Raw genomic sequence first — 25,689 nt, 5'->3', positions numbered from 1 at the left:
AGTTAATGGTCTGTGATCAGAAGTTAAGTGTGGAAGGAATCAAGGATCATAACTTACAACAAGGACAACAGCAATAACCAGGGTATATACTAATTTTTTAACTAGCCCATGGCTTTCCTATCATCCGATGGGTTTAGAGACATTTTTGCAACTGCCCTCTGTTCAGATTTTTCACCTTCAGTTCTTTCTCTCCTTCCTCATACTTCTAGAAATTAAAAGAAAATACTTTTCCCAAAAGCATCTTTGATTTTGTATTTAAGATAAATCACAATATGACTTTAAGATACTACCCCAGCTTCATGAATAGCCTTCGTTCTAAACCCCATCCACTAACATTCTCCATCTCCTCTTGCACTTGTTATATACGTCAGCCAAACTGGATTCCTCACCTTTTCTGAATGGCAGAGCTTTCTTCACAATGCTGTGCCTTTGCAGATTCTGCTTCCTTCACCGAAATGTCCTTGAGGTAGCTCTCACAGTCGCTAGATCTGAGAGGAATTGGTGGGGTTGGGGCCAGTTCTGCTAACTGATGGTAACCCTCGGGCTTCATCTGAGACTGAAGCCAGAAGCACATCCTCTCAGAATGTGTACACTAAGTTATGGAAAAAGTAAACACTATGAAAGGGGTGCAAGAGGGGGTCTAATTAAATTACAAGAATTAGAATATGCCAGGGCTGCCTATTCAATCATCTTGCCCTAGTGCAGATGAGATGAACGAATAAAGCAGAAATTGTAGGGGAAGGAGAAAAATCACTTACACCACAAACCCTGGGAGAAATTTCTCAGGCAGAGAAGCATAAACGCATGAAATGACCTCCCAACAAGGCATAGGAGAGAAATAAAAGTCAAATGAGTTGGCGCGGGGCCAGGCTGGGAGAGAGGTGTGTCCGGGAGGGAGCAGACGGCTGGTGTTCCTTTGCCTCCCAGGCTCCCCATAACCTTCACTGCTGGAGGAGGGCTGTGTCTGCAAGCCTGTCCTTCAAGCTGTGCATTGATTTTGAGCATAAAGAGGGTCCTACTTCCTTATCACCTCCGTGCCTTTCACCTTGAGCTCTTCTGCTCACATCTCTTTGGACTGATACTGTGGGGTGGCACAAAATACAGAACCTTCCAGTGAGGCACACCTTGCTTCTCGTCTCGCGCTGCACTTGTGATCTTCATAGAATTACTTTGTCTTTCAATCCTTTGCAGCTTGGGGATTGGGGATCCTTATCCCCAAATGCTGCCTTTGCATTGACTCAATCATTCATTCCTTCAAATGCGTGAATGCTCATTTTCTGATAGGCACTGGGGTTGTGGAAAGTATTGAGACAGTGGGCAAAATAGCCAAGCTCTTCTTAGATGGATCTGGTTGTCTAAGGGAAGATGGCATAAAATCTGTACACAAAGGCCCTGTCATGGGGCCTGGAACATAGTAAGTGCTCAGGAAAGGGTCCCTGGCGTCCCGTCCTCGTCCCCCGTTATCTTTCCCGCACACACCTTCATGCCTCTGGCCTCCCTGTGCCCCAGGGACTCTCACAAGAAAGGTTTTAATTGCATTCCCAGCATAGAGTGTGGAGATGAGATTTGGATGAGCAGCCAAACGGAGAATTTCTCTTGGGAAACTTCAGAGACTCGCAGCTGCTGAGAAAAGGCCTCTTTTTACAGGATCCTGTTTAAGTCAAACGCATTACATCAGCTGTGATTCAGAGCCTGACTGCAAAACGTGACAGAACAAAGGGACGGCAAGAATTCTAAAAACAAAACAAAATAAAACAAAACAAACAAAAATGGCAAAATCCCAACAAACAAACAAAAACTAAATGAAACCAAAAGTCCTCTCTTCCCTTAACGAAGCAACTTAGGAAATGAGATGTTTCCATATAAGGACTTCTGACCCTACAACAGAGATGTTACTAGTATAATCCCCACTTTACAAGCTGTGGCTCAGAGAGGATGAGGATTAATCCAAGGGTATCATTCAGGAGAGTTTTAACTTTCCTATCAATAGAAGTTGACTGTGCCTCGTATAAGCAGAGAACAAGTTTATTAAGAGGATAACAGTAGATCAAGGGACTGCCAGGTGGCCAGGAGCAGCAGTCTGAGAGCTGTACCTGACACCACACCCTGGACCACATGTGCAGAGGAAGGGGTGCACAGCACTGCCCAGAGCTTGCACCTCTGGCACACACGTGGCAGGATGGGGATCTTAATGCCATCACTCCTGCACACCACCACTGCTCATCTTGCTGGAACCCACCTGCTCTCATGGCTGCCATGGACACAGGTGAGCCACACAAGCCCCCCTTGTGCCAAGGGCTCAGGGCAGGCGAGACAGGGCACAACCTATGAAGTTCTTCTTCTCTGATAGGAAGTGACTCTGACTCTTCTTAAGACTCATGGCAAAGGGAATGCCCCAAACAAGGAAGAAGTCCCAATGCTGGACAACAGGAAAACATGACACATATCCATGAAGCCGAGGTCACACAGCCAATGGGCAGAGCTTGGACTGAAAATGTTATTCTAATGTCTGCATTATTACTTTTTCCACTGGACCATGTTGTGCAATAAGCTGTGGGCCCTGGACTCTGGTCTCTTTATTTATCACTGTTGTTGTCATCATAAAACAAAAACCTAATAATCTTACTTAGTCATTTATCATTTACAAAAAAATTCCATTCCAGAGGGTTGTTAACCACCTCCCTGGAAGTTAAGAAGGCAACTATATGTACCCCTGTTTTTATTTTATTTTATTTTTTAGGATAAGGAAAATTCTGATGAAATACCTGGTCCTTATGAATATCAAAGCACTTACCATCCTAAATTTAAACCTCCTAAAACATGTCTGGAAATTCTACTGGTTTGGGAGTTTTCTTCATCTTGGTCATAGAGCCAAGAGGCTCTGGGTGCTTTGGTTTTACCTTGCTTTTGGCTTACTAATACAGCTAAGTGCCAGAAGAGTGCCTGACACACGGTGGGCTCTCAAAACTATTTTTTTAAATAAAGATATGGATAAATTAACTGATAGGCACTGGCTCTTACTTTTAGGAACTCTTGGATTTAGAACATACACCTGCATACTTTCCGTCCAGATATATTTTCATGGATGATCTTCTTCATCATAACTGGCCTTCAGAAGCAGATAAAGCACAGTCAGACACCCTCTCTTCATCCTCTGCTTCACCAGGAGCCTCCCCTCCTTCGCCTAGAATCATGGAAACCCTACCTTGACTATCTCGTCCCTTTAATTCCCAACCACCCTCCCTCTCCAGCCCCCACAAATGAGTGTCCCAGTGCCAGCACACCCCTGGAACCTTTGGTCACTCATCAGAGTCTTCCGTGCTCCCCTACTCACCAGTCTGCTTCCAGCCTTCACCCAGGCCAGTCTCTTTGCCGTATGTGTTACCGTTGCAACACTCTTTCCTCTCAAATGTTTTCATTCCCCTACATACTAGGACTCTGTTCTTTTTTTTTTTTTTTTTTTTAATTCTTTATTTCCTTTCTGGTCTTAGCTATTTCTTCTCTTTACAGGCTCCTCTTGTTGAGTCTCCTGTCAAATCCCTCCTTTGAGTCTTGTCTTTACTCAAGGTTCCAGACTTTCCTTCTGGATTCTTTTCCTAATAGTATCTAACCACGGGCCGTACATTGTCCTCAGCATTTTACACACTGAATGCATTCAATCTGCGTATTCATTCTAAGAGGTAAGCATTATTAGAATCTCTATTGTTCAGAGGAAGAAACTGAAGTGCAGGTAATCATTGTGCCCTGTATCACAGAGCTAGTAACTGGAGGGGCCAGGAGATTGGTGGTAGTCAGTGTTTTAAGCCCTATTTTCAGATTTCTCTTTCTCAAGTGAGTAGGGGGCTCCCACAAACTGGCTTAGACTTGTGGTTAGGGGAAGCCAAGAAGTCAAAACTAAAGATTGTGGCATAATCCTGAGTTCTCCATCAATAAGAACCATTAGGAAACACATATATATAATGTAGAGTTGGCTCACATGGTGATGGAGGCTGACAAGTGCCATACTCTGCTCTCTGCAAGCTGGGCACCTGGGACAGCCGATGGTGGAAACGCCAGTCCTAGTGTGGAAGAACCTTATGTCCCAGCTGGAAATTAGGCCGAGGGAGGGAATTCTTCCTGACCCCACTTTTTGTTTATCCAGGACCCTCCAAGGAATTGGAAGAGGCCCACCCACAGGGGAGAAGGAGGTGCTTTATTAAGTCAGAAAAGTGTTAATCTCATTCAGAAATAACTTCACTGACACATCCAAAATAATAGTTAACCAGATATGTGGGCACCCCATGGCCCAGCCAAGTTGACACATCAAATTAACTGCCACAGTCATTCTTCTTAAGAGGAGCCAGTGAACAAAGCCTTGATGTCTTTGGTGCATAGACATGTACAGAGAACAAAAATGGGACACAGAGCAACTTGTTAAAAAAAAATTTCAGGACGCCAATTTGAAAACCAGAGCTCGGCAATGACTCTCCATGTAGGACGCACTGTGGTAAATTGCTGTCCGTGTATATTGCTGGTAACTCACTTATTACTTCGTATGATGATAAATTGTAGACGTATTTGTTTCTGCCACTGCTCCATAATCTCTTTCAGGATCAGTAATATGTTCATAAAATCTGAAATTCCAAATTCTATCAGCATTGGGAATGCTAAAAAGTTTGAATCCACTTAATCAGGCTACCGTGATTGAATTTCTCTGGGTGTCATATACTCTACAGAAACAACGTTAGATGTTAAAATTTACTGAGAGAGATAATACTCAAGTACTCCTGCCAGGGGAAAGCACAGAGACACCACAGAACTTGGACTGGGAGTCTTCTTGAGGGTCTTAGCCCATGAAGTCAAGAGCATCAGAATAAATATTTGCACCCAAACCTCCCTCGCAGACCTGTTAGTGCTCACTCTCCAGGTGATAAGAAAGCTCCTTTGATGCCTGGGGACATGCCTTTGCACGAGGAAATGGGAGACATCTTTGCTCTCCTTGTGTCCACTTTTTTGAAGACACCGTGTGTAGAAAAGTAGTAGTTGGAGGCCTGAGAGCATCCATTGCAGCATCAGAGGGTTCCAGAATGCAAATACAAGGATGTGGGTGGAAACAGGGAGAGGTGGTTAAATAGAAACTGTGTGACTTTGGGAGAATCATTTCACTTCCCTGAGCCTGAGTTTCTAAATCAATTAAATGTAGTTAGGAAATCATACGATAGGATACTTGGAAATACGTATGAGTTATAACCATTTGTGTGCAGTTTTCCATGAATGGGAACCATTATCACCACATAGCGAACATGGCATTCTGCTGCTCCAGAAGCACCTAATTCAGGTCCATCTTCTGAGCATTATCCACTTCCCTGCTACACTGGAGAAGAGTCTGCATTATTAAATTCTGCACTGAGATTATTATTTCTCCTTAAGGTTGATTAAATACTCTGATCATTTCCCAGAAACACAGTGCAAGAGGACCTCTCCAGGAAATCTTGGTAACTCCTTGAAACTCAGCCCCCTATTTTCCAGGAAAACAGGAGGTTCATATGAATAATTTGTTCTATAACATTTTGTGATATAAACTCTATCACCTAATAGGGAAGAAAGGGGCAATTTCATGAATATTTTAGATAGGTTATAACAACATAGGAAGGATTTCAGAAGACTTCTCTGCCCAAAAGTGAAAGGCACATAAAAAGAAGGCTGCACATGCTTTCTAAACCTCCAAAAATCAAGCTTCATGGATGGAGGGCTATACACTCTTTATCTGCAAGCTGATCAAAAATTCTAAGGAAAACCAGGAGGAATAAATTCCCATGCTAGTTGTCAGCCTCTGCTAAAGGACTATGAGTTCTTCAAGCACAGAGACAACTTCATTTTTCTTTTTACCTTTACACAGAGCTTGGCCCATGTGGAGAGCAAATAAGTGTACTCCCAATAAAGCTTATTTTGATAAATTCTCTTTTTTCTCAGTTGTTAAGCAAAAACCAAAATTACGTGGTATTACTACAACCCCCCCCCAGTGTTCTCTTTTATTGTTGAGGTTTTAACATGTTTGCGGTTGTATAAATACTGAACAGGTATATTGGCCTTTTGAGTCATAGTTACCGTATTTCCCACTTCCTCATTTACTCAGTGATTAAAGTCATTTCATTTTCCCATGACTATTAGTCAGGGTTATCCAGAGAAACAGAATCATGAGGATATAGATTAGATTTGATAGATATGGATGAAATAGACAAAATAAGGTATCAACTCCTGCAGTTATGGAGGCTAAGGAGGAACATGATTTGCTCTCTGCAAACTGGAGACCCAGGGAAGCCACTGATGTGGTTCAGAGGTCTGAGCAGGGGTCAGATGGTGCAGATTTAACCACAGGTCTGAAGGCCTGAGACAGGAGTATGAGGCAGGTGAAGGTGTTTCTCAGCTGAGCAGTCAAGCAGAGGAAGAACTCAAATGTCCTCAGCTCTTTTCGTTCTATTCGGACCCTCAAGGGATTGGAAGACGTCCACATACATTGGGGAAGGCACACCACCTGACCCAGTCCATCAGTTCAAATGCTCATCTCTTCGTCAGACACCCTCACAGACACTCCCAGAAATAACACTTCATCAGGGATCTGGGCACCCTGTGATCCAGCCAAGTCAATGCGTAAAATTAACTGTCACACCATGCACAGAAGAGATTTAGAATAACAATGTTTCTTACTTACCCCACTAAGATGTAGATGATTGATGTAAGATCTTAACTTGATACAAACAGGAAATAAGAGAGAAATGAAAGGTAGAGGGAAGCAAAAACACCACATGTAACGTAAAGAAAAATACACACAAGGAAGAGCTGAGAGCTGCAGAGACAAACATAAATCACTTCATAATTTTCTTTGAGACAATCTTGGGCATGTTGTTTTAGAAAAGACAAAAATCCTAAAGGTAAAAGCAAGACATGACAGCTGACATACTTTTCTCTCTAACACATCCTTAGCAGTTATTTTTTTTTCTACAACCACTTTGAAATTTTCAGTCTCAAAAAAAAACTTACTTGTTTACTTTTCAAGTTTTCAAATATAAAATTCACTCTGTGAAAACATAATAATGGGCATGGAGCTTAGCAATGATAAAATGAGAAGAAGAAAATGTTAATGTAGAACATTTTTTAAAGGAATATCAATATTATCCAATAGAAATTCTGTGATGGGAATATCCTTGGCTACATTGGCCCATACAGCTTTCTCTAGACACAGAGCTGTGGATCACCTGAAGAGTTGAGAGTGAGATAAAATAATAGAATTTTTAATTTTAGTTAATTCAAAATTAAAGTAGCCATATATCACTAGTTGCTACCGTATCTAGGCATTACAGGTCTTAAGAGAAAATTGAAGGTTACAAAACAAAGTATGTACAACAATAGACTCTGAAGTAGGAAGCATATTAGCAAAACAACTTTTTTGAAATTAAAAAAAAATCAATGCTTTTTATTGAGAAGATACATTGTATCTTCAAGAACACTGAAACAAAACAATCTGAGCAGAGATGTAAGCTAATAAAGTTGCAAGGAACAAAATTTAGATTCTTTCAATTATTCTGAAAAATAGAAAAAATAAAAGAAAACTAACAATAAACCATTTTCTCTGCTACAACTCTAAATGCTAAAAGATAATGTAGAAACAAGAAAAAAATTAAAGAAATAATATCTGGTTCAAGAAACTTTCCTTGGTTATATTCTTATTCAATTAATTAAAAGGTGACATTCCACCTTAAGCATAAGAACTCATAGATTTTGTTACTATCTTTAGAGGAAATAAGGATAAAATTTTAGAAATCATGGTTATGTAAGAGAGCATTTTATATTCCTTGACAATGTTAAAGATGAGAAAAAATACATTGAATCTGTAAGACAGGATAAAATAATATTAGGACAGAATGAATACCATTTGTATCAGTTGCAGCAGTAAGTATATAGATATTAACAAGCTAACATACTAAAACAGACAAGAAAAAAAATTCAGATTGGTTCACTAAGCAAAAACCCAACTTTAGTCTGTATTTGTTAAACACTACTAAAGTAATCAATTATGCAACATTTGAAAATATAAAAAAGGAAGGAAAAATTCAAATAAAAATAAGCACTGTTATGTTAATAGCAGAAATCCCTGAATACAAACCAAAAGTTGCATAATGTATAAATCATATGACATGAGTAAATAGTTTCTTGATGAAGAGAAAGTTACAGTTCAAGATAAACTTATAGGACTTTGGGTGTGTATGAACCAACAAACTGAGCATTAATATCACCTATAGAAATACCATTGATTAGAAACCAAAACAGAAGCACACTGAAAAATGGATAACTTTATTCATGTTTTTTTGTCAAATAAAAAATATAAAAATATGGAAGATCTCAATAAAAAGTAAATCTAACAGGTATTTCAAAACCTATAGCATAAAAATAGAAAATATTTATATCAAATAACATCAACCATTCATAAAAATTGACACTAATATACCAGACACATACACACATACACATATAGATTTAAATGAGTTGAAATGTATTTTGGTCTAGAATACTCTAATTGCAATATGATAAAACCAGTAATTTATTATAGAGCCAAAAACCAATAATATGCTTAATTCTTGATGTGGGAAAATACTCCTAAACTGGAAAGAAAATCCAATGGAATTTGTAAAATATCTGGAATATAACAACATGAAACACCACTTATTTCAGTATCTCTGGACTGCAGATAAAGCAATGTCCAGTAGAAAATACATAGTCCTAAGACAAACATTCACAAAAAATATAGAAAATATAAATTAACTGGTTCAATTTCCAGTTCAAGGAGAAAGATAAGAATACTCCTCTTTTCTCAAAACAAAGCATGCAAGAAAATATATTTCAAAAGATGAAAGTAATAATGAAAAATAAAAGCAGAAAATAGTAAATCCTTTAAAACATATTGACATGGATTTCCCATCGTGGCACAGCAGAAATGAATGTGATTAGCATCCATGAGGACACAGGTTTGATTCTTCCCTCACTCAGTTGGTTAAGGATCCAGTGTTGCAGTAAGTTGTGGTGTAGTTTACAGATGTGGCTCAAATCTGGCATTGCTGTGGCTGTGGTGTAAGCCAGAAGCTACAGTTCCATTTCAACCCTTAGACAGAGAACCTCCATAAAAAAATCTAGACTCTTTTTTTTTAAATAATATGTGCCAGCCTATATGACTGTCAGGCTAAAGCAAATAGAAATAGGAAGGTGGTAACATACTTGAACAATTGGGAAGCCACAAATCAGAACCAAACATTGCATTCACAAAAAGAAAAGGACACTAGCATAAAACAAAGGAAATCATCCAACCAAAAAAAAGAAAGGAACAAAGGAGAAACATAATCAACTGGAAAACAAGATTTAAAATGGCAATAAATACATATTTATCAATAATTACCTTAAATATCAATGGACTGAATGTTACAATCAAAAGACATAGAATGACTGATTGGATTAAAAAAAAAAAAGTAAAGGCCTACAATCTGCTGTCTACAAGAGACTCACCATAGGGTAAAGGACACATAAATTGGAAGTAAGGGGATGGGAAAAGATATTTCATGCCAATTGACAAGATTAGAAAGCAGGAGTTGCAATACTCATATATCACACAAGATAGACTTCAAAACAAAGGCCATAAAGAAAGACAAAGAAGGACACTATTTAATGATAAAAGGACCCATTAAAGAAGGGAATATTACAATTGTCAATATACATGCCCCAGTATGGGAGCACCCTGATACCTACAACCAATACTAACAGACATAAAAGGAGAAATTGTTCAGATTACAATAATAGTAAGAGACTGTAACCCCCCACTCACATCAATAGGCAGATCCTCTAGACAGAAAATCAGTAAGGCAACAGAGATCCTAAATGACACAATAGAAAAGTTAGACTTCATTGACATTTTCAGCACATTACATCCAAAAAAAAAAAAATCAGAATATACATTCCTTCCAAGAGCACATGGAACATTCTCAAGGACTAACCACACTCGGGGACACAAAACTAACCTCAACAAATTTAAGAATACAGAAATTATTTCATGTATCTTCTCTGACCACAATGGCGGGAACTGGAAATCAACCACAGGAAAAGAAATGAGAAAAAACTGACTACATGGAGACTAAAGACAGGCTGCTCAAAAACCAATGGGTCAATGAGGACATCAAAAAGGAAATTAAAAAATACCTCAAGACAAATGATAATCAAGACACAGCCACTCAAAATCTATGGGGTGTTGCCAAAGCAGTGCTTAGAGGAAAGTTCATAGCAATATAGGCCTTCCTCAAAAAAGAAGAAGAATCTCAAACTGACAACTTAACACACCACTTCAATGAATTAGCAAAAGAAGAACAAACAAAACTAAAGTCAGCAGAGGAAGGAAATCATAAAGATCAGAGAGAAAATCAATAAAATAGAGATTCAAGAAACAATAGAAAAAATCAATACAACCTGGTTCTTTGGAAGGGTAAACAAAATTGACAAACCTCTGGCCAGACTCTTCCAAGAAGAGGAGATAAACAACCCAAATAAACAAAAGAAGAAATGACAAAGGAGAAATCTCAATGGATACTGCAGAAATACAAAAAAAAAAAAAAAAAAAAAAAAAAAAAGACAGAGAGAGAATACTATGAACAACTATATGCCAACAAACTGACAACCTATAAGACATGGACAACTTTCTAGAGACTTACAGCCTACCAAAACTGAATCAAGAAGAAATAGATCAACTGGATAGAGTGATCACTAAAACAGAATTGTATATGTAATAAAAACAGTCCCTACAAACAAAAGTCCGGGACCAGATGGCTTCACAGGCAAAGTCTGCCAAACATACAAAGAACTTATAGTCATCCTTCTTAAACTTTTCCAAAAGATTGAAGAAGAAGGAACATCCCCAAAGACATTGTATAAAACCACAATCACCTTAATAACAAAACCAAAGATACTACCAAAAAAAAAAAAAAACCTTATAGGCCAATATATTTGATGAACACAGATGCAAAAATTCTCAACAAAATTTTAGGAATCCAACAACATATAAAAAATATCAAACACCATGACCAAGTGGCGTTTATCCCAGGTTCACAAGGATGGTTCAAAATACTCAAATCAATCAACATCATACACAAGTTAAGATTCTAAAAAAGTCAAAAACCACATAATCATATCAATAGATGTATAAAAAGCATTTGACAAGGTCCAATATCTATTCGTGAACAAAACCCTTACCAAAGTGAGTACAGAAGAACCATTTCTTATCATAATTAATGCTATTTATGACAAACCAACAGCAAACACAATAATCAATGGAGAAAAGTTGTAAGCCTTCCCACTAAAATCTAGAACAAGACAAGGATGCCCACTCTCACCGTTTTTATTCAACATGGTATTGGAAGTCCTAGCCACAGCAACCAGACAAACAAAAGAAATAAAAACTATCCAAATTGGAAGAAAAGAGGTAAAATTGCCACTCCATGAAGATGACATGATACCATACATAGAAAACCCTAAAAACTCTACACAAAAGTTACTCAACAACTAATCAATGGATTCAGCAAAGTAGCAGGATACAAGGTTAAAATTCAGAAATTGGTTGAATTGGTATCCTAATAATGAAATATTAGAAAAGGAATATAAAAATACAATATCTTTAAAAATCACACCCCAAAAAATTAAATACCTAGGAACAAACCTAACGAAGGTGGTGAAAAACTTACATGCTGAGAACTATATAACATTAATGAAGGAAATTAAAGAGAATTCAAAGAAATGGAAAAATATTCCATGCTCATGGGTTGGAAGAATTAATATTGTAAAAATGGCCGTATTACCCAAAGCAATCTATAGATTCCATGCAATCCCTATCAAATTACCCATGACATTTCTTACAGAACTACAATAAACAATCAAAACATTTACATGGAACCATAAAAGACCCAGAATTGCCAAAGCAATCCTGAGGAACTAAAACCAAGCAGAAAGCGTAACTCTCCTAGACTTCAGGCAATATTACAAAGCTATAGTAATCAAGACAGTGTGATAGTGGTACCAAAACAGACATACAGACCAATGGAACAGGGTAGAGAACCCAGAAATAAACTCAGATACCAGGAGTTCCCATCGTGGCGCAGTGGTTAACGAATCCGAGTAGGAATGAGGTTGCGGGTTCGATCCCTGCCCTTGCTCAGTGGGTTAATGATCCGGCATTGCCGTGAGCTGTGGTGTAGGTTGCAGACGCGGCTCCGATCCAGCATTGCTGTGGCTCTGGCGTAGGCTGGTGGCTAAACCTCCGATTCGACCCCTGGCCTGGGAACCTCCATATGCCGCAGGAGCGGCCCAAGAAAATGGCAAAATGACAAATAAATAAATAAATAAATAAAAAATAAACTCAGATACCTATAGTCAGTTAAGCTTCAACAAAGAAGGCAAGAATATAACATGGGAAAAAGACAGTCTTTTCAGCAAGCATTGCTGGGAAATGGATAGTAGCATGTAAATCAATGAAACTGGAACACACCTTCACACCATGTACAAAAATAAACTCAAAATGGCTTAAAGACTTAAACATAAGACAAGAGACCATCAAATTCCTAGAAGATAACATAGGCAAAACACTCTCTGACATCAACATTACAAATGTTTTCTTAGGTCAGTCTCCCAAGGCAACAGAAATAAAAGCAAAAATAAACCAATGGGACCTAATCAAATTGACAAGTTTTGCACAGCAAAGGAAATCATAAAAAAAAGAGACAACCTTACAGGATGGGAGAAATTAGCTTCAAGTGATGCAATTGACAAAGTCTTTACCTTTAAAATATACAAACAACTTATACAACTCAACATCAAAAAAACCAACAACCCAATTGAAAAATGGGCAAAAGACCTGAATAGACATTTCTTCAAAGAAAATATATAGATGGCCAATAAGCACGTGAAAAAATGCTCAACATCTTTCATTATTAGAGGAATGCAAATCAAAACTACTATGAGGTACCACCTAACACCTGTCAGAACGGCTATCATTAACAAGTCAACAAATAACAAATGCTCTTGAGGCTGCGAAGAAAAGGCTACCCTCCTACACTGTTGGTGGGAATGTAAATTGGTGCAACTACTGTCGAAAACAGTATGGAGGTACCACAGAAAACTAAATATAGAATCACCATATGACCCAGCAATCACACTCTTGGGCATATAACTGGACAAAAATTTCCTTGAAAAAGATACACGCACCCATGTGTTTGTTGCAGCACTATTCACAATGGCCAACCTAAATGTCTATTGACAGATGAATGGATTACGAAGATGTGGTATACATACACAATGGAATACTACTCAGCGATAAAAAATAACAATGCCATTTGCATCAACATGGGTGGCACTAGAGACTCTCATACACAGTGAAGTTAGTCTGAAAGAGAAAGACATACCATATGATATTACAGATTTGGAATCTAATATATTGCACAAATGAACCTTTCCACAGAAAAGAAACTCATGGACTTGGAGAACAGATTTGTGGTTGCTAAGGGGGAGGGAGAGGGAGTGGGATGGACTGGGGTTAATAGATGTAAACTTTTGGATTTGGAGGGGATAAGCAATGAGATCCTACTGTATAACACAGGGAATCATATCTAGTCACTTGTGATGGAATATGCTGGAGGTAAATGGGAGAAAAAATATATATACAAACAACTGGGTCACTTTGCTGTACAGTAGAAATTGACAGAAGACTGTAAATCAACTATAATGAAAAAATAAAAATCATAAAAAATAAAACATATTGAGACTAGTCTGTAACAGACACTGCATCTCCCTCAAAATTCATATGTTGAATTCCTCACCCCGAGATGATGGTGTGAGGAAGTGGGAGCTTCGGGAGATGATTAGGTTTTTATCAGGTCTTGAGAGGATAGCCCTCATGATGAGACTAGTGCTTTACAAGAGGAGACCAGGACTCTCTTTCCAACATGCGAAGGTACAGTAAGAAAGTCGCTGCCTCTGAATAAGGATGCAATTCCTCACCAGAAGTCAAATCTGCCAGCATCTCCATCTTGCGCTTCTGGCCTCTTGAAATGTGAGAAACACCTGTTGTTTAAGTCACCAGTCTATGGTATTTTATTACAGTAACTGAACAAACTAAGACATAATCTTTTCAGATATTGAACCATGTAATAAAAGTATGATAAATAATAAATTGTTTTAGTGGTACATGAGTTGATCAAATCTGTATAAATGAGTAGAAATTTCAGAAACAGATCCAAATGAATAAAAGGATTATATATGATTATATGCCATATCATATTAGTGAAGAAATATAAGTAATTTTAAAACATACATTATTTAAGAAAGAATAAAACCGTCTTAAATACAGTAAGGCAGTAATCCAGGAAAAAATAAAATCAATTGTATTTCTACTCCACAGTTTACAACAGAACAAACTACAAATGGATCTAAGATTCATATACAAAAAATTCAAACTATAAATCTATTTAGAATAAGCTATTGCAGAATTTTTTTTATAATACTTAGTGCAATGAATTCTTCTATATGTGACACAAGACCCAGAAAGTATGAAAGACTGATGGTTGCATAAAAATCAAAATTTCCAAATGGAAAAAATAAGCAAATTTAAAAAAAAAATAGGAAAATAAAGTGCAGTAGAGTAAAGGTCAATGTCCCTAATATATATAGAACTTCCACTAAGAAAAATGCCAACAAATCCATAAAAATACAGAAAACAAAAATCAGCAATAGTTCAAAAGAAAGCAAAAGCAAATGGATTTAAACATATTAAAGAGATGTTTCATCTCTCGTAATAAGAGAAATGCAATATAAGCCTTAAAACTACTCAAATATCATGTTCATCAGTCTATCATGTTCTAGACTGGCCAAGAACATAAGTTTATGCAGTGTTTTCCTAGGGTGCAGGGGACTGCTGCGTTCTCACTGTTGCTTAGTGGGAAGACAGTTGGCAAAACCTTTAGAGAGAGTAATTTGATGATTTATACCAATTTTGAAATACTATTTACCCCCGCAATTCCTCTTCTGGAGCTGTGTTTAGCTGCATGTGTATAAAATTATGCATGTGAGAGGTTATTTGTTAAACCATTTTTCTAATACTAAAAGACCAAAGCGGGTTAAATACCGAGGATAGGTACCTGTTAAACAGATTACAGTCAATCTACATAAAGGAAAAATCTAGAACTTAAAAATAGGACCAAGGAAGCTATTTTTGTTCTCATTTGAATGAGCTCCAAGGTCTTTTGCAAAGTGAAATAAGCATAGCCCCAAATAATGGGTCTATTATTCTATGCTTTGTCTAAACCTGGCAAAACATATACATTTGTTTGTCCATATGTACATATCATTTCTCAGGAGGTACAGCAGACGTGGATGAAGTTGATGATTTGCAGGAAGGGGTACGGGGTGACTTCAAAATGTGGGGAACTGAAAGGGAAAATATCGCTGATAATTTTGTATTTTTGGAATCATAAGCCATGTAAACCTTAATTCATGTTATAAATAAATACCTAAGCTGATTAACATTACAAGGTTGAAAAGGATTCATTGGATAATTATGCTTGTAAAACTAAGGTTTTCACCCTTAAAATAACTGAACTCTTCCATCTATATAGACAATAACAATAACAGAGAAATGACTAACTTTCAAGTATAAATCTGAGTCTGCTGCCAAAGCCAACGTGGCAGAAAAGGTGGTGTAAAGCTTTAAATCAGAAAAGTGTGGGTTTAATTCCATCACCGTTACTACCTACTATTTGATTTTTCACAAATGATTTAGTCTTCCTTTAATACAGTTTGGTGGTTATGTCTATAGGTTCTGAGTTCAGAATTCTGAGTTCAAATTCAAGGCCGTCATTTACCAGTTGCTATCAGAGCCATTTCCTCATCAGAAAGATGGACACAGTAAGGATAGTGCCTGGTGGAGTTCCCCGGTGGTGCTTTGGTTTAAGCACCTGGCTTTGTCACTGCAGCGGCTTAGGTGGCTGCTGTGGTGCAAGTTCAATCCCTGGCCTGGGAACTTCCACATGCCACAGATACAGTTAAAAAAAAAAAAAAAAGAATAGTATCAGGCACACAGTTTGTAGTAGTAGTAGTACTATTATACTGCTTTTTAGGGCCGCACCTGTGGCATATGGAATTCCCAGGCTAGGGGTCGAATTGGAGCTACAGCTGCCAGCCTGCACCACAGACACAGCAACGCCAGATCCAAGTCACATTGCAACCTACACCACAGTTCATGGCAACACCGGATCCTTCACCCATTGAACGAGGCCAGGGATGAACCCGCATCCTTATGGATCCTAGTCAGATTCCTTTCCACTGAGCCACAAAGAGAACTCCCTTTTTACTTTTAAATTTTCTTTTATTTTTATAGCTGCACCTGCAGCATGTGAAAGTTCCCTGGGCTAGGGGTCGAATTGGAGCTGCAGCTGCAGTTGCAGCCACAGCAATGCCAGATCAGGGCCACGTCTGCGGCCCATGATGCAGCTGTGGAAACACTGGCTCTTTAACCTACTGAGCAAGCCCAGGGATCAAACCTGCATCCTCATGGGCACTATGTCTCATTCTTAACCCACTGGCACCATGGGAACTCCAAGTTTGGTTATGATAAATAGGTGAGCTGATGCAGGTCACTGCGCCCTCATCCCGGGTGGGCGGTGGAGTTGTCCTCACTTGCCCTCTCCCTCCACACCGTGGTGTGATGGGCACATGTAAACATCCCACCCCTCACCCGTCTCCTCTGCTGCCCTCCCACCTGCCTCCTCCTGACCAGGTACCAAAAACAGTGCCCTGTTCTTCAGAGGCACTCAAACCCTCGTGGGCTTGAAATCCAATTAAACAAATAATATTGGGTAAAAAGCTGTTACCAAGCACAGTAAAACAAGGAAGGTCTTTGGAAAGCTAGGGGCAAATTCTAGGTCTGCCAAGCAGACTCCTGCCTTCTCACCTCCTTCGAGGGCGATGCAGGCTTGTGTTAAATGGCCCTGCCAAATGACATAATTCACTCCTCTTGAATAAATGACATTCTTTATTAGGGACTGTGTGGTACACATAGGTGGAGGGGCGGGCGGGCTTCTGAGTGGCCTAAATGCACACTCCGAGGAAACTAAAATTGGAGCAATTTGCTGTAATTTAGAAAGAAGAATGAGTGAATGAATGCATGCTCTGCGGAAAATTATATATTTTATTTGAAGGTAAGATTGCCCATCTCTAATCAAGCCTTAAAATCTGAATTAGGATAAATTGTGCCATAATTATTTTCTTAGAAGAGAACAAAGAAGTTTTTAAAGCAGCCAATATTCCCCTTTGAAGCTTTCAAAATGAAGACACTCACTTTGTGGCAAATTCATGGCTTTATTTGCTTCTGTCTCATAAAGACCCCAAGTTCATTTAGCCAGATTCTGCATCTTTGACATTAAAAGCGCTGGCGCAGGTTTCGTCTTCCCAGCACATCTGTGGCATTTGTTTTTGGTCCTCCTGACCTTCAAGCCTTTAATTAAGCAAAAGAAACTAGCTTACTGGTGATAATGACTTGCTTAAATCCAGGAGTTCTTCATTATTGTGTGTGCTTGAGGCTCGCATGCACGTGCGTGCGTGCGTGCGTGCGTGTGTGTTGGGGCCGAGGCAGAGGAGGTGAGCTCAAGAAAACCAAAGTGAGTACAGGTTGTTTGTCTTCTGCTCTGATGTTCAAGAGTTTCTTTGGACCATATTGACCTTTATTCTCAGGAAAATGATTGATTTATACACCTGGGGAAAGCTCTTCAAATGGTTTCCCTCCACATTAGCAGAAAATAGTATTCTTTCCCTGCCTTTTATTCAAAATCATTCCAAAGTTTTTTATCTAGCCTATTGATCTAATTGTGCCTGAAGATTATAGTTCCATTGCTATAAAATTAGTGGAAGTACAGGAGCTCCTGTTGCGACTCAGCAGTAATGAACCCAACTAGTATCCATGAAGCTGTGGGTTTGATCCCTGACCTCACTCAGTGGGTTAAGGATCTGATGTTGCCGTGAGCTTTGGTGTAATTCACAAACAGCTCAGGTCCCGCATTGCTGTGGCTGTTGTGTAGCTCCAATTTGACCCCTCGCCTGGGAACTTCCATGTGCTGCAGGTGTGGCCCTAAAAAGACAAAAATAAATAAATGAATGAATAAATAAATAAATAAATAAATAAACTTAATGGAAGACCTGCCATCCTGTCCTCCGGCCCCTCCCCCAACACAGGAGAATCAGTTTTTTTGACTCTCTTGTATTAAACCAGTAACAGGCTGGCATCTACCAATTACTCTTTAAAAACACCAGGAAAAACCTTAACAATGTGTGGCATCGTGTTACAAGAAATGCCCTTCTCTTTTTTTTTCAGAAAGTGCGTCTACACACTTGATCTGATCCCCCCCAGCCCCTGTGACCCAGTCTTAACGCTCTTTTCTTTTATCCAGTCTTGAGGAAGTACGCAGACAGTCCCAACCTTGCACACGTCTGAGCACCAAGTGGTGGAGGGAACATAGGCTTCATGAGGTCAGAATCCAAATCCTGGCAACAGCGCAGACAAGCTGAGTGGAGTTCTGCATAACCTCCTGACCCAGAGGCCACACAGCAGCCGTCATTAGAGCTGCCATTTGCAGGGGCCATGGGCGAAGCAGCTCTTCAAAGGGCACATCAGCTCCTGGCATCCCCAGAGCCTCACGTGAGGCAAGCACAATTCTGGCCTTCGAGTCCCTGATAGAGACAGTGGAGCCTGGGAACTTGTTCAGGATCTCAAGGCTGCCTATCGATGGAGTCCGGTGTTTGAATATGACACTGCCGCGGGCCCGTCCTTATGCAGTGTGTGCTCTATCACAGTGAGGGGTAAACAAGATCAAACATAAAGCACCAAGGACATTTGTGACAGAGAAACGTTTCAACCTGTGAAGTTCCCTTTGCCATTCTGTTCTCCAAATTGTGTTGTTTCTGCTCATAGAATTTTTCTAATTTTAAGAACTCCAAAGTCTTCTGGCACGATGCCATGAGAGCTGACATATCCGTGATCACAAACCACCTGGTAGCAATCGAAACATCAAGCAGCGTTTTTCCATGATATGCTGTTAGCCAAAAAATCAAAAGAAACAAACCTGATCAAAGTTATGTCAATTCTAGGTAACATGACAGAATGTGACTAACCTTCTGAAAACACAAAACTGTTCATACTTCCCTTCCAAACATACTCCACCCATCTCTGCTCCTCAGAGGACAGTGCTCAAGGCCTTTAGGAGGGAGTTCCAGGTCTTCCAGGACTGCGCCCTCACCTCCGTCCCCAGAAGCCACCCCCTCTCGAGTTACCTACCCCAGTAAAGGCAGCAAACTGCAGTGAGTATGGTCTAAGCGTTTGAGATGTATTAACTCAGGGAACGCCTGCAGCAGCCTCGCCGGGAGGTGGTTAGCATTATGGCCATGAATACTACGAGATGGACTCTTTGCTACAGACAGTGAATGAATCGCAGGGCTCTCGTAGAACAAGACGCCCTCCCAGGCAGCCTGGTCCCAAGGTCTGCGTGCTGGGCAGGTCCCAAACCCTTGCGCCCTCAGCCCTGTCTGGCTGCGGGTACTTCCTGGAGCAGTTCCTGATCTTATGACTCCTTCCTTCTGCACTGTTGGCCCCCTCCACCTTTTCCACCTTGGGAACTCCTGTTTAGCTCAACATTTACTTTAGGTTGTTTCCCTTGAGACAATATTCTTTTTTTTTTTTTTTTTTTTGTCTTTTTTCCTATTTCTTTGGGCCGCTCCCGCGGCATATGGAGGTTCCCAGGCTAGGGGTCGAATCGGAGCTGCAGCCCCCGGCCTACGCCAGAGCCACAGCAACGCGGGATCCGAGCCGCGTCTGCAACCTACACCACAGCTCACGGCAACGCCGGATCGTTAACCCACTGAGCAAGGGCAGAGACCGAACCCGCAACCTCATGGTTCCTAGTCGGATTCGTTAACCACTGCGCCACGACGGGAACTCCCCCTTGAGACAATATTCTTAACTAGTTCACCTAATAATCACTTTTTCCCCCTTTTTCTGTATTGTATTGTTTTGTATTGTATTACATTTGTGTGTGTGTGTGTGTGTGTGTGTGTCGCTCTCTTTCAGTGCACCCACAGGCCACGGGATGCATTTATTTACATTCCTTTTTCTCCTACTAGACTCTTCACTTCCCAAGTATCAGGGGCTGTGATTCTCCAGCCGCAAATATGTGAACTACAAGCCGTTCCGGGAATGTTTGTGGCATGAATGAATGAAGACACACATAACACACACAAAATAAAAATGTAGAGATGTAAGTGAATAGATAATCAGAACTAGGAAACTGAAATTTCTGACTAGAAAAGAACAGATTTCAGGCTTCTATTGCTTTTACATTTTTCTAACAAATTCTCGTTTAGATCTCTTTTTATTGTATCTTTCCCTTCTTACTGGTTACTATTTTATTCATTGTAACAAAAATTATTATCTTAATGGAGATACACTATTTATTGATATGAATATTTAAAAAATAGTAAACCTCCTATAAAGACTGGTTATTACTCAAGGTTTTAATATAATCACTGGAGAGAAGGAAGAGGAAAGGGGCAATAAGGAGTAAGGGCATAAGAGGTATAAACTATTAGGTATAAAATAAGCTGCAAGGATATATTGTAAAATACGGGGAATATAGCCAACTTTTTATAGCGACTATAAATGGAACATAAGCTTTAAAAATTGTGAATCACGGCATTGTACACCTGTAACATATAATATTGTACAGCAACTATATACTTCAGTAAAAATGTAAAAAAGAATGTGACATAAACTCTGAAAGCAATTCAAAAGATGACATAAAAATTATACGGTGTTCCTAAGTAAGAAGTTCTGCTGTCTCTCTTTTTTTCCCCACATGGATGGAAAATAGTTAAGGAATTCTGAGAACTCTCCCCCCATTTTCCCAGGTGGTATGATATGTGAAGAATCTAACTTGATTTTGTCAACCTCCCCTTCCCCACATTACAGATGCTGAGCGGACACTGAGTGGAGCTGGTCAGGTGATCAGACAGGGGCTTTGTTAATGGCACATTTTGCAATGAGCCTTCTTGGCGAATAAGTCGGGACCGGATCAGGTGACCAGTCTTAACTTAAATACATATCCCCAAATCCACATTTCTTACATGCTTTCTGTAAGAGCCAGAGTTTAAACAATTACACCTTATTTATAAGATAATCCAGTTTTGATTTGGAGAATAACATATGCAGGAAAATATACATATATGAGCACACCCATGCACACACAGGGTGGGAGGGTGTATTTCTGTTTCCCAACAATTACTCTTTTCTGTGCTCTAAAACAACAATACACTTGATTTCTCTTATGATGTACAATGATGTTTACCTGTATAATATGTTCATCTCTTTATCTCAAGCTTCATAGGGAAGCCAGTCATTGCTCTCTGTGCCCCCAGTGGCAGCAGAAAGCTTAGAAGTGACGGCCCTCAAGTACATGCTTGTGAAAATAAAATTTTTTATTTATTTTAGCAAATAACTACATTTACCTATTTAAATTCAGACAAAATAAAGTACTAACGGCAGTTACACTTACTAATTTAAATTCAGGTAAAGTACTAACACCAAGCACTAAAATTTTGTTTTACTTTCCTTCCATCATTTTCTTCTGCAACCTCTTTACTCATCATCAGCAAACGATTGTGATTTCTAACTTCTTAAAATTTAACATGTTATGTTTATGCATATTTCTGTATCCGTAAAATTTTTCGTGTAGTAGATTTTACTGTTCCAAAGGGATAGGTCATGATTCCCAGAACCATTTCCAACATTTCATCAGGATACAAAAGACTGTGATGAAATTGTATTTGTCATGTCTAATTAAGAGTATAAAAATAAATGAGCTGAAAGGATAATAATTGGTGGTCAGATTTTCTCTCTATTTTTTGGCCACACGTGCAGCATGTGGAGGCTCCCCAGCGAGGGATCAAACCCATGCTTCAGCAGCAACCCAAGCTGCTGCAATGACAATGCTGGATCCTTGGTCCATTTGGCTACAAGAGAACTCCATTAGTGGTCAGATGTGAAAGTCAGTTTATGTTGGCGGGTGGCAAGATCCGTGGTGTGATAAAGAGAGTGCACGAATAAAGTGGATGCACTGAGAAGAGGAACTTGGAGGGACTAGGACATTGACTGCATCATCCACGTGGTATAGGAAGCCACCCCGAAATATGGCGGGAATTGGGGTGGAGAGCCATACCACTGCAGGTGTGGGGGTCCATCGAGAAAGGGAGAGATGGAGACCAGTGAACATCCATAAAAGAGGCAGGGCAGAGGCAGGCTTGAAAGAGGGGATGGTTTTTAAAGCAGAAAGGAAACATTATCGCAAGATGCAAAGGGGAGCAAGCAGCGCTTCTATTTCTCTTCTAGGCATCAAGGAACATGGATGCAAGAAAAAATTAAATTCTCTTTAGAGGAAATTGAAGAAAAAAATTGTAAAAGACTTGACACACTCCAGGAGCTCAACGCAGGGGTCCCTTCTCATAGGTTCCCAGACCTCAGCCCACCCCATCACATCCTTAACACAGCACTTATCCCATGAATCCGTCTTCATATCAACATGCTTCATTTATTAAAGTTGCTTGTTCATTAATTGTCCACTGTTGCCTCTTAAAGGTGAAGCAAGCCACTGACTGGGAGTTATAGCTTCCTAAACACCCACCATCCTTCTTATAGGGTGCATTTTCTCCCAGAGCTTTAGACTATACGTTGATCCTGTCTTTTTTGGCGCAACATTTTCTTCTGACTTTATCCCAGACAAGATGATATAAGAGCACACACATATTGCATACTCCAATGCGGCTTCCATAAAAATACACTTGGTAATTGCAGCTGCACTTTATGAGGCTATGATGAAAAAGACATAAAATGTAGCTGTGAAAAATTGTGTTCACAAACCTGGGAAAATTTGGCTCTGAGTATCTACGCTGTGAATTACAGAGGCAGATTATGACAAAAACTAAAATACTGAAAGTGGAAACATCCTTGGACTTCAAAAAGGAAATACACCCCCCCACACACACACATACACAAGTACTGTACTGCTTGATGTGAAATATTCCCAAGTAAGGAATCCTTGGATCACCATTAATTTGATTCTATATGCTTTTCACTGTCAGTTTAAACATGGGTCTGTTTGTAATAATCTTTTCTATCTTGTTTTTAAGAGTGAGATTTAGGAATCCCCATCATGGCTCAGCGGTAATGAACCTAACTAGTATCCATGAGGATGCAGGTTCGATCCCTGGCCTTGCTCAGTGGGTTGAGGATCCAACATCGCAGTGAGCTGTGGAGTAGGTCACAGATGTGGCTCAGATCCCTCATTGCTGTGGCTGTGGGCTGTGGCATAGGCTGGCAGTGGCAGCTCTGATTCAACCCCTAGCCTGGGAACTTCCATATGCTGCAGGTGCAGTCCTAAAAAGAAAAGAAAGGAAGGAAGAGAGGGAGGGAAGAAAGAGATAAGTATTCACGTCAAAATTCACATGCCCCCAGAACCACAGAATGTGACCCGACTTGGGAATAAGGTCCTTATGGATATAGTCACTTCAGGCCGAGGCTGAGCCACAGACACACAGGGAAGAAGCCAGGTGATGACAGCGGCAGGGGCTGAACCTACACACCAAGGAGAGCAAGGGTGGCCCATGACCACTGGAAACTAGGAAGGGCAATGGAAGCATTTTTTCCCAGAGTCTCTGGTGGGGGCCAGGCCTTGCCAACACTGTGATATCAGCCTTCTGGCTTCCAGAACAGTGGGAAAGACACTTCTCTTGTCCTAAGCCAGCTGGTTTGTGATGGCAGCCCCAGTAATACCACCACAAATAAAGGAATGCTTATGATTATACAAGACAGAATTTCCCAAGACAGGGTAAGCATGTCTGATTTTTGCATGTTTTGTTTTTAACTCCCAGAAGCCAATCTTAACCAACATTTTCTTTTTCTTTTCTTTTCTTTTCTTTCTTTCTTTTTTTAAGGACCACACCCACAGCATATGGAAGTTCCCAGGCCAGGGATACCGTTGGAACTGCAGCTACCAGCCTGCACCACAGTCACAGTAACGCCAGATCCTTAACCCACTGAGCAAGGCCAGGGATCAAACCTGAGTCCTCAGGGATACCATCAGATTCATTTCTGCTGAGCCGTAATGGGAACGCCTTTAACGCAACTTCTCATGTGGTGATGCCTCAGCTTATAGGTCTAGGAATCACTAAGAATTGCATTTAACACTGGAGAAGCCTCCAGTTTGCCCGTTTACCCTTCCCAAGAAAAAGCAAGAGCTAATCGTTTCAAATGTAGATCATAGGTTTTTGCTTGTTTGTTTGTTTTCCCTTTTTAGATGATGACCCTTTTGCCCTGTCTCAAAATGAGATCCACATTTTGGTGATGCAGTGTGTTAAAGATCAGGCATTGTCCCGCCAGCGGCTTGGAGCACTGCTGTGGCACGGGTTTAATCCCTGGCCTGGGCACTTCCACATGCAGGAGGTGCGTCCAAAAACATATAAGAAGAAGAAGAAGATCCACACATTTGGCATTAAAATAAGGTGAGTCAGTGGTCCTGATCTGTCCCTTCAGCCTCACTGGTTTCTCCCCACAGTGCTTGGTGGTAAGTGGATACACAGATGACCTTCACGCTCTCACACTCAGGCACACACACCTGTCAGCCACAGCGCTGGGCACCACACGCATGCCCAGAACAGGCTCTGGCACACGTCTCACCCAGGGGAGCGCTCAGCCTGGACCTGTCCTCCCTTCCACAAGGCCCACTCCCCTGCGACCTCAGGACTTGGATCAGCGGTCACCTGTGCAGGATGATGTTTCCCAGCCAACATGCCTTGACCAGAGGATACAGGCCCCTCCCCACTCTGCACTGAGAGTCTCTGTAAATAAACTCCCATGAAGGCAGGTCAGAATACCTCTCAGCACAGAGGCTGTGGGATCACGCGGATGACTACAAGCCAGTTTCATCCTTGGCTAGCTTCGAAAAGAAAAAACTCTCTAATCATTTTTCTATCAGCAGGTGGGAAGTAGATAACAATGCTGGACATTACAAGTATTTATTTAGATAAATCACTCATCCAGCTGCATTAAATGAATGTTCATTACATTTCTTGTAAGATCTTATATATTAATTATGTTATTATTTCTTATTTACCAAGTATTGTCTGGAATAGCTACTGAGTTGACATCTAAGATACACAGCTCAAGTTTTCCCAGACCTAGAACCCATTCTCTGGTGCCTCTCATGAGTCTGATCCAATATCGTTCACATTGTCAGTTCTACTGGTCTTGAGAACCTTTTCCAAACCTGCAAATCATGTGTCTACATAGTAACATACTCCTTATCAAGCAGTCTCTCTCTCTCTCTTTATTTTTTTTTTATTTTTTATTTTTTTTTGGTGCAGAGGGTGGGGAGCTGCATCCAAGGCATATGGACGTTCTCAAGCAAGGGGTCAAATTGGAGCTGAAGCTGCCAGCCTATAGCACAGCATCTTGGGGCCCAGGAAGCATCTGCCACCTACATCACAGCTCACGGCAATGCTGGATCTTTAAACTTCTGAGCGAGGCCCAGGATCGAA

The sequence above is a fragment of the Sus scrofa genome, chromosome 3 (genome assembly GCF_000003025.6).
Source record: "Sus scrofa isolate TJ Tabasco breed Duroc chromosome 3, Sscrofa11.1, whole genome shotgun sequence".
Classification (NCBI taxonomy): Eukaryota; Metazoa; Chordata; class Mammalia; order Artiodactyla; family Suidae; genus Sus; species Sus scrofa.
This window is presented reverse-complemented; position numbering follows the sequence as displayed.